This window comes from Meleagris gallopavo, chromosome 6, assembly GCF_000146605.3.
Source record: "Meleagris gallopavo isolate NT-WF06-2002-E0010 breed Aviagen turkey brand Nicholas breeding stock chromosome 6, Turkey_5.1, whole genome shotgun sequence".
Lineage (NCBI taxonomy): Eukaryota > Metazoa > Chordata > Aves > Galliformes > Phasianidae > Meleagris > Meleagris gallopavo.
This window is the reverse complement of record NC_015016.2, coordinates 4959229-4970395: the sequence shown is the minus strand read 5'-3', so window position 1 is coordinate 4970395 and position 11167 is coordinate 4959229.

Here is an 11167-nt window from a genome sequence, read left to right as displayed (position 1 = left end):
GAGGAAGGATGGGAGGGGAGGGATGGGGAGGGGAAAGAATGACAGGGGAAGGGTGGAGAGGAAGGATGGAAGGGGATGGAGAAGGAAAGGAGGGATGGTCGAAGGAGGGATGGTCGAAGGAGGGATGGTCGAAGGAGGGATGGTCGAAGGAGGGATGGTCGAAGGAGGGGGAGGAAAAAAAAAAGAAGGAAAGGGGAGATGGATTGGAAGAAGGAAGGAATGAGAAAGGCTGGGGAAGAAAGAATGGAGAAGAAAGTACTGAGGGACAGAAGGAAGGCTGGGGGGAGAAAATAGGGAGAAAGGATGGAGGTGAAGGTAGAATGGGCGAAGCACAGAAGGGAAGTATGAGGAACAAGGAAGGATTGAAGATAGAAAAGGAAAAGGACAGAAAGAAGAGGTGAAGATACAGAGGACTGGTGAAGAAGGCAGGTTGGGGAAGAAGGTGGGATGGAAGGTGTGATGAAAGTTTGGGGTCGTCAGTAGGAAGTTAAGGGGATTTGGAGAAAGGATGGTGTGAGGACACCTGAAGAAGGATGGAAGACAAGGGATGAGGTGGGACAGAATAGAGGGGAAAAGTTTAGTGAGGAAGGTGAGTACACATAGATAGAGAAGAGAGAGGGTGAAGAGATAGAGAGTAGGATGAGGGAAGCATGAGGAAGAAGGAGGAATGGGGAAAGGATAGTCAAGAGTGAGGGGTGGAGAGGGAGAAAAGAGAAATAAAAAGGGAAAGGGAGAAAGAAGGAATGGGGAATAAAGAATGAGGGAGAAAGAAGTGGGATAGGAAGCCAGGTGGAATAGGAAGCCAGGTGGAATAGGGAAAACAAGGAAGGAAGGTGGGATGGGGAAAAAGGGATTATGAATGCTGTGGGTTGCCATCAGGGAGTTGAGGGGTTTTGGAGGAAGGATTTGACTGAGAGCAAGGAGACATGACAGGAGAGATGCTGTGGAGTAGGACAGGACAGGAGGACCCCAGCACCCAGGGGAAGGGGACAAGCTGAGTAGTGCCAGAGTTGGACTTGATTCTCCCCATGGACAACCAAACACAACCAAATGTAAGGGCTCCTGCAGCTTCCTGCTCAAGTGCTTCAATTTTCAAGGAAGAGTTGAGGCTGGCTCATGCTTAAAGAACAACATGGAAGTGAGCAAACACAGCAGCTTTTGCCAAAAAAAAAGCTGCCTGGCAATAAGTGAGAAGGTCATAAGTGGATGCTCATAGGTGGAGACAGGAGCAACAGTTTGCTAGAAATACTGAAGTATTCAGGGTTGTAGAACTGGAAGAAACTTCTGAAGAACTGCAAAAAATCATCACAATTCTGAGCAGGGTAAAACTGTGTACAGAGAAATGAGCAGTGCTTCCTTTGTCCAGTGATGGGCTCTGAAGTGAATGATACTTCTCTGCAAAGAGCCTGGAGCAGTAAGAAACACTCCCGTGAAAGCAGCTGAAGGCTGGATATTACTTCTACAACACAAATGCTGGGAAAGGAGCAGATCAGGCAGCAAACTACTGAGGTTGCTACAAAATGGTCCAAAAAAGCAGCAGTGTCACTAGGAAGGTGAGTGATGAACAGATCTCGATTCAGAAGGAAGCTCACATTCAAAGAAATTAACAAATGAGGAGATCAGAACTGGCATAGATGCAAACTGAAAAGAGAATGAAGCTTATCATGGGAAGGACAGGTGGAGAAAAGGAGCTAGGAAGAAAAGGTTGGGACTAGAAAAAGAAGAACACAAAGGGAAATGAAGGTGAGTGAAGATGGAGGAGGATGGATGTGAGCAGGAAGGAAGATTCTTAAAGGGCAAATCACCCCTGAAAGCCTGCAGCAGTGCAGGATGTTGTAAGAGCTGGGAGATAGAGAAAGACAAATCTTCAGGGAAGGGCCTTTTTAATCACTTGATATGAAGCTCAGTGGTGGCTATGCAGGGGGAAGGACATCCTCAAAAGGGCAGAAAGGTAGCTACAGGGCAGTGGGACCAGCATCACTGCAGGAAGCTCAGAACTTTGCTGACTGCTTCCATGGTGCCATGCATGAGGCTGAAAATGGGACTTCATTCCCCAATTCCTTCTTTAGTAGTCTCAGTAGTGACTGCGCCAGGCCTGGTCCCAGAAATGAAGTGTGATGGCACAGGGGAGCCACCAGCACCTCAGTGCCACAGGTTTTGTGTCACAGCCAGGGAACAGAGGGGAAAGCCCCCGAGCTTTCATTGAAGTTTCTGTCCATTGGTCCAACCACCTGTTCTCTCTTTTGCAGCCAGTATTGAGTAATGCTATTCTAAGTTTTCAACCCTGCCACTCCTTCTCATGGAGAAAGGAAGCACTGTAAAATCTTGAAGAAGCACAAGAAAGATCCATCTTCATTTTGTCTGCCTTTAGAAATGGAGAAATTACTCCTATCACTAGCAAATCCTTGATCCTCTGGTAATGAAATCAGCTCAGTCTGAGCAGAGCTTACAGGAAACACAGAGTACTATTTACAGAGAAAGATAAGGGAAAGGTAGGAAAAAGGACAGGAAGGAAAAGCTATCTGTCAGATTTATTCTATGCCAGGAACAAGACTGAGAGGATCCCCCATATCCATCCTATCTCCTAGGGACAGCTCAGAAAAACTTGCCCCCAGGTTTCCAGATCAAGTATGCATGTGTTATTCAAATCCTATATATAAATCTCCTCCCCTCGAGCATTGCTTTATGGAACCCATATGTTGAAGGGCAGCACATCAGGGTGGGATATGGACCTGTGCAGCAACAAACTCACACAGCAAGGGGAAAGCATCCTTGAGACACAGAAAACTCATAGTGGGAAAACTCATCATACAGCAACCATGTTAATTGCAGCCCTACAGACAGACTGATCAAAGAGATAAAATTGATTAAACATGCACTACCTCACCCAAATCTGCAAGAAGCTTTCAGGTAATGTTGACTTACCGAACGTCTGTGAAGAAGTTCAAATGAGTCAGCTGAAACCCAATAAATGTGTATGTCAGATGGAAGCACCAGCAGCAAAGTAAATACTACGTGGGAGATCAGTTGATGTCATCTTTCTATTCACTTCTCTACCAAAAACCCACCTTTTTCCTCTGAAGCATTCACTGCTCTCTTAAAGGAATTACAGACAGTAGTGCTGCTTACAAAGAGCCATTTATTGTTCCAAGGTATTTATAGAACCTTTCATCCCAAATCCCCACACATTTGTTGCCACCTGTTTTAAGGAAACAAAGAAATTGGAAAGACACGCAGCTCTTGCAAACGAGGGAGATTGGAGGAAAGATTTAGTTTGAAACATGCTGTTCTTTTTCTTAAAATAAAAATACAATTCCTCTGAATCCTGCAAAACTTAATTTGTCTCTATATATACGCACATGTTTTCTTCTAAATTTGAAAGGCTTCAGCCCGCCTTCCCACTTTTATGTGAGCACTTTTGATTTTTATTTTTATTTTTTTTCTTTTGGCTCTCTATGAAGCCTTTTGCCACTGGGATAAGTGGTACGAGAAGCTCCTGGAGCACTGGGTGCCATCGGGTTTTTGTAGGCAATGCTCAGTTTAGCCAATACTTCCCTCTACTGGGCAAAAAATAATATAGTTATTTACTATAAATCCCTTCGAAACAGAGGGAGACATCAGGACAAGGGTTTTCCCATCAAAAATGACAGAAGACTGAAGGTGAAGAAAGACCTGCCACTGAATTGCTGCTTTATTAATTAGGTAAAAGGGCTTTTGCCATCCCATCTTGACCCATATTCCTTCTTGGACAATGAAGATCTTAGATCCCCACAGATGCACTTCCCTGATGCTTCCCAGCCCCATTTTGAGCAAGTGAAACAAACCTATGGAGCTGGAGTCCCTGCCTGTCAAACCTCCTCTGTGCTATGGGAAGCACCAGAAAAAGATTCAGAGCCCCGATTTCTTTTCATCCCCTGCTTTGATTTTGATAAGCTGAGACCCTGATATAAATCTTGCTGCCGTGTCAGCTGATACATCTGTATCAGTCTTCAGCTTCCATCTTTTAATTAAGTGTATCATCCTTGTGGAACATCTCTCATCAAGCATCCATGGGGAAATCCTGTAACGCTTGGCTAAATTGCTACATTTGTTCAATTAGACTCAAAAATGTAAACCTGAAGTGAGTTAATCTAATTTAAGGTGAAAAAAGATATTATGGGCAGGCAGCGCCTCAGACAGTGAACGTGTCCAAGTGTGAAGAAACCATTCAGTGCCCTGATAGACACATAACAGCTCACATCATTAAAGCAAAATTTAGTTTGCCTCCTTTCCCCAGTGCCTCCCAGACATGGCTCACCTCCCCCTCCCCAGCACACTCACAATTAGGCCACTTGTGTTAAAACCAGAACACGGCTGTGTTTTAATTTGGAAGGGGATGAAGCTTATGCTGTGTTGAATTATGTCCATGCTCATGGACAGCACAAATATTTGGTTGTTAGGTAGTTTAGAGAGCAGGGAAGCAGGGAAAGCGTTCACATTGACACTAGTGATTAGCAGCATCAGTATCATAAAGTTGTTTGTGTTGGAAGGGACACTTAAAGGTCCAACTCCCCTGCAATGAACAGGGACACCCACAGCTGCATCAGGTGCTCAGAGCCCCATTCAGCCTGACCTTGAATATCTCCAAGGACAAAGCATCCACTACCTCTCTGGGCAACCTGTGCCAGTGCCTCACTATCCTTATCACAAAACCCCTTATCTTATATGCAGTCTAAATCTCCCCTTGTTTAGTTTGAAACCATTTTCCACTCAGAGTCTGTAAAGCAATGCTTGGTTTTCCAGCAAAGCTTTCTATTTCTTCAGTTTCACCTACATCATTATGAAGGACTTTTCCTCAGAATGAATGAATTTCTGACACTCAGATTGTTGAAAAAACTTCATATGAACTTGCCACTGCCAACCCCCTCCAAGAGGTTATACAAACCCCATGTTTGGTAAACCCTGGAGCTCTCATACATTGAGCCTTGATAAATCCTTTCCCTCTTTTTTTGGGTCAGAAAGAAAAATTCAAGACATAGAAGGTGCCTTACGCCTCTATTGAAGGACATGGCCATCTCTCTTAGGGACATGGCCTAGTGGACACAATGGGGATGGGTTAATGATTGGACTAAATGATCTCAGTGATCTTTTCCAACCTTAATGATTCTATGATTTTTCTGATCCCCTCATGGCCTCGAGGAGCAGCACAGCTTACCCAGTGGAAGTTGAGACAGCTAACAGCCACACATGGACTTCACAAGCCATGGGAAAACACTTAAGGGATGAAATCTAAGCTTTGCCAAGCTCTGATTTTCCTATGAGGACGACTTTGAGGCAGACAAAAAAAAAAAAAAAAGCTTTTCATGGTTTCTTGGAGAAAATTCAACGTAAAATCTAAAGCATCTAGAAATGTAGCTGCTCTATAGGTTCTGAAAGGTTGATCACACATGATGTAAGGTCTTGTTTGCCACAGCTTTAAACCTTCTAGGCACCTTTTTTTTCCCCTTGGGTAGTCAGTTTGAGCAAATCTTTGCCTTACTTGAGCCTCCAGAGCCACTCCTCATACACTACACAATTCAAATGCTTTGTGCAAGCCTGCAGTTAGAAACATGATTTCATGTGCATCACGAAGGCACAGATAATGAGCACACACAAGGACTGGAGGCAAACTCAGAGTGGTATAGTCATTTTCTGCATTAACATCCCTATCCCTTTTCTTTCATTCATTGCAGTCCAGCTGCCCTCCTTTCCTCCATTTAACACCAATTAAAATCAAGCTTCCTTCCAGTACACTTACTTGGTATTTTAAGTGAATCATCAACCATTTCCCTTTTTTTGTTTTTTGTTTTTTTTAATTTTAATTTGAACCCTCTAATTAATTGCAATGCCTGTTAGCTTGTATTCAGACACTGCCACTTCAGTTTCTGGGAATTGCTTGGGGTAGAAAGATTCAGCATAGCTAAGCAATAAAGACCATAACATCTTCCAGCATGGAAATAATCCTGTGAACATCCTTAGGACTGCTGTATGCCTACTGCTGCTCACATAAGGCCATATCTCAGACTAAATGTGCTTACAAGAGTTTATGAGTCAGAATATCTGACAGAAGCTTGATGGAAATTAAACTGAGCTCTCCTGTTCTTTTTCTTTTAGGGTTTTCATATAAAGCTTCTACAGCATCTTTATCCTTTCTCTGTCTCTCCTCACTGATGTTTTCAGCCTTACACTTGGTAAATTGCAAATCCAGGGACTGTAGGCTACAGGACTTTGACAACCTGTGTTATTTTGCTCTCAAAATCTCTGGTCCACCAGATCACTTCTATTACTTCCTATTACTCCTATCACTCCACGTACCTCTGGTGTGCCCATTTCTACACCCATTTCCAACTACTGCAACAGCATGAAGATATGACAAAATCATCTTACTTTCTGAAAAGAGTGGAAAGACTACATTCTGGGACTGCCATTAGTATTTTTTTGTTTTAGATTCTTCAAGATGAGCAGAGGCCTACCCTGAAACTCTTGCAAATTAACCCTCTCCTCCTAATATTACATGTGTATAGAAAACTTGACTGAGTCTTGTTGCTCTCAGGGACAGCTCTTATAAATACTGGTAGACATCTTCCTGGTGTGATGAAGGCACAAGAATGAGCAAACAGCAAAAGCCTAGGTGGAAATCAGTAAGCAGAAAAGGATTCAGTGACAAGCAGGCACTCACAAACTGTGGTTGCGTTGGCTAGAGCCATTTTCTACTTGGTGAACACAAAAGGCACCACTAAGACCTGAGAGACCTGCCTTCACATGGAATTCACCATCCTCCATTCTGGGTAAACACTACACAACTAGAAATAATTACCACTCCATTCCCCAGCTTCCTCTTTTGCCAGAGAGGGGAATCACTGCCTCACACATATCTCTGGGGTTCCTCCTTCCCACCTTTGTCTGCCTTTCTGCAAGTACAGCCTGCAAACCCTCACCTACTCGCTCCCACTTCCAATTCCAAACTTCCAACAACTCTCATCACACCTTTGCCCCTCATTTTCTTTTCCCAACAAGATCAAGCCAGTTTTTAAACAAAGTTAGAGCCTCAATAAGAGGACTCCTTGCCATCAATCACTTGTAACCCTAACACAATGAGCCAGCTTGCCTCTCACAATAACAAGAAAGGACAAGGGGGATGACTCCACTCGACCAGGATCTGGCTGCTAATGCAGCAGGCTCAATTACCCAATGGGATAATCTGTACTAAAGTCACCGGGTCCTGCAAGCATCTGAAAGTTTGCCCTGTTAAAAAAATCAAGGAATCCTTTGAGTCCCTCTGGTTTAGAGAAAATTTTAAACAAAACTATAATTGCTGAAGGCTCTCAGCTTTTTGTACTTCATCCTTTTTGCAGTATCCTACCTCTGACAAATGGAGCCTTTAAGAACTGTACTGCTCTTGACTGGAAATCTGGCATTAAAAGACATCAATGTGTACACTGAACAACTGCATTTGCTTTCCAAGCTGACCCCCTCTGAGTGCAGGGTCAGACCCTTGCTGGATATTGAATGCTCTCCTCAGCAACAAGCAAAGTCCAGCTTTTTTTTATTTTCCTGCAGAGTTTGAGTGCTCTCTTGGAGAGGTTTGTTCATTTATTCTTTCATCCATTTTCAAGCATTGATTAGGGGGTGATTTTAAATGAGAGAGGAATGGGTCTTCTGCCAGATATTGGGAAGGGAATTGCTATCCCCAGCCCAAACACAGCCACCCCCAGACAATAGCATGAAATCCTAACAATTGAGTTTGGTCTCCCAAAGAGTTAGATGGGGCCAAGAGTCACCTCTCTTTGCGGGCACCCAGGTGTTCAGTAGAAAGGACAGATGCTGGACAAGCTTTTCCCACTCTCTGGCACTGTTCATATTTCACTTTTTCTAATGGATTTTTACTTGTTTGTTTTTTGTGTGTGTGTGTGTGTGTGTGTGTTTGTTTGTTTTTGTTTTTTGTTTTTGTTTTTTTTTCCCCTTTAATCTTATTCACATCAAAGGAGAAGATAAAAGGAAACAAACACTAAATGAGAAGTTGTGAATTGGTTTAGATGGATGGGGTTTGAAATAAAGGAGAAGTTAAAGGATAAGTATTCGTTAGAGGAATTTATCCACTTCTGATTTGAGTGGAAGCTTACCTCGTATTTTTTAATTACTGCAGCCACCATTGTATTATTTTTCTGCAATACATCAGTAACTCACTCATGTGAGTCACTCCCCAAGAGCATCTCACCACCCTGTAGTCTCATTTCCTGCCCTGAGTTTGGTATCTGACACACGGACAAAATCATCTGTGAAACACAGCCTGTACAATGGGCCAACACCACCATTTGTTATCAAACAATAGGAATCACTTCTTCCGGAAAAAAGAAACAGCAAATCAGCATGAGATCTCCAAGTCCACATGTTCTGATCATCTGGCTCCAAAAATACACCCAGTAAGAGATTTTCTGAGAAATATGGCACCAAAAACTAGATCGAGCCCTGTTATCTCCTTAGAAAGAAAGGCTGTGACAGTGTTAGGGTTCTAACTTATACAAGAAACTGGAATTGAAATGAGTATTGGGACTCACCTGGCAAACTGACCAAAGCAGATCTGGCCTTACTGCAGAGTCCAAGTCTTTCTCTTAAATTGAGACTGTCCTGTAAACCCATTGAGGTTGCTGCTTTACAGCTTTGAGATTTGCATGGCTCTCACCTTGCATGAATTATTGTGGGATTTGTCTGCTCTCCTCTAGGTGTCCAAAAGGTAGGTAAATCCACCACTGGATAAGCCATATCATGCCTACTCCCCAAAAAGTCACCAGAGAGATACACCATTTCTCCATCCCCACGTGGATACAATTAATCAGAGCTGTCTTTCTCCCCTGCATTGACTGCATCTTTAGCCTAAAGCTGGAGTTGTACCATCATCAACAATAAGTACACAGCACATCCAGCTGGGTTCTTCCCATCTGGGCTGTCTGGGAAGAAGTAAGATGTAAAGACACCCATTCTTATCTTGAGAGAAAGGTGGATATCACATCCTCCTGAGGAATCAGCGCTGCCTGAAGGCACAACTCCAGAAACAAATCATGGAAGAAGGGATGCTGTCCAGAAAAGCACAGCATAATTGGTTTATTCATCTGAAGAGATGCTGTTTGGATCAGATATCGGGGCTGATGTCAGCTAATGGGCTGCTAAGGTTTGTGCAAATAAATAAAAAATGGATTTTGAAGGAAGTTTGTAGAATTTAAGTATTAGGAGATACAATAGTGTTTGCTAAAAGGCTTGGTAATGCATCTAAGACTGACTCAGAACACAGTTTAATCTAAATGGGAAAAACAAATTCAGGATTGTTTCTAATGTATAAATTTAATATGAGCTTGTCTCACAGCTTACCAAAAAACAAACAAGCACAAAACCAAAGCCTCTACAACCTAAGTTAAATTCACAAAAGTTCTAACAGAAAAGGCTCTCAGCTGGCATAAACTGGCTCAACTCCATCTACCAAGCAATATCAAATTTCCCAGAGCAATTAAAAATGAATTAACAGCTGAACTGTTGGGTGCAGTGGGCATCATTTTTTTCCTCTTACCATGACATAGCCTCAACGGAAGAGAGAACTTGATAATAAATAGGGAAATATTTGTCAAATGAACCTGAAATATCTCCAGCTGCCTTTTCCCTGAAAAAAAAGTTGCTTGGAAAGAAACCTTCAAATACAACAGGGAAGATATATATATATGTATGTATGTATGTACGTACGTACATAATATTGAGAATAAATATTCACATTAAGATGTTTGGGTAAATGAGGTGTAATTAATTATAACTGTGTGCAGGAAGGATATTTGCAGTCTCTCCCATCCTATTGGGGTCCCCCAAAGCAGTCTATTTGTCTGGGTTTGCCCATGTATATGACACATGCACTTGCGGAAGATTTGCCTATATATAAAGCCAGGCATGTTGTCATACAATACAGTCAGAGTTGGTAGAAAGGGCAGAGTGAAAGAAATAGGCATGTCCTCACACTGACATTAAGTTTTCATAAAATTCTTATTACCTCTGTAAATATCTATCTCAGGAATGAGCCACACACTTTTCAAGAGAGCAAAGAGCTGTCACTCTCGTGCACGATTGGCAAACCCTGTTGCATGAAGAGTTTCAGAATCCTCTCTGTTAATTAAACATCTCAAATCTGTGATCTATGCCAACAAATGACAAGTAATTCATACTATGTGACCCACTGAGACACTAAAAATTGACACTGACTTATAGCCTATACAGGGAGTAACAGTTCCCCATGCAACACGTGCTTGGTTCATGCTGTGGCAAAAGCACAGCTGAGGTTGAACAAGCAAACATTGTTGAGGTTGGCCAACAGCTGGATATCAACTAAAATCCATCATTGCAGTACATGTTTTCATATTATTTCTTGAATCCAATCTCCTGATGAGGTCACTTCTCTAGTGTGCTGATTGAGAGGTATCTGTGGCACAGATATGGTTCCTGTGTTGCAGTATCGCCGCACCAGAAACTTGGTTCTCAAATGGGCATGAAGCTGTGTTCACAATGCAAAGAGAACCTTGAAAATGCAACTTGAACCTCAGCTAGGTAAGAGATCTGCCAAAAACATGAGTTTGAGGTGCAAACAGCAACAAGCACGCTAATGAGAGATAAACTAGACCATGCTACCAGAGTCTCTCAGAGCCAGCCAGGGTTGAATACTGCCAAACCAGGGTAACAACAAATTTATCTAATATCTTCCCTATTTGAGGGGATGTTTCAAGATCACCAAGCAGAATGTTCTAAAGCAACACTAAAGAATTGCTTTTTGTGATAGGAAAGACATTTCCTTTCAAGATCAAATGGTGATGTGGAGGAAGAAGACAAGAAGCAAGCCAAGCATTCCCCAGCTTGTTATTCTTACAGTGAGCTACAGTAACCCTGACTGAATTCTCTCCTTTCATATCTGTGAAGATATGCACCTATATATCCTTCTCAGCCCTGTTAAGCCCAATCAGGTGATCCTCCATCTGCTCACCCTCAGTCATTTCTTCCCCAAAACAGTACACAACCCTCCCAAACCTTACCTTAACAAGTCTGGGTGACTCTTCTTGCAGATCATCCTCTCTGTCCTAAGCAAACTTCTCCTCCTCCCAGTCTTCCCATCCTTTTTTTT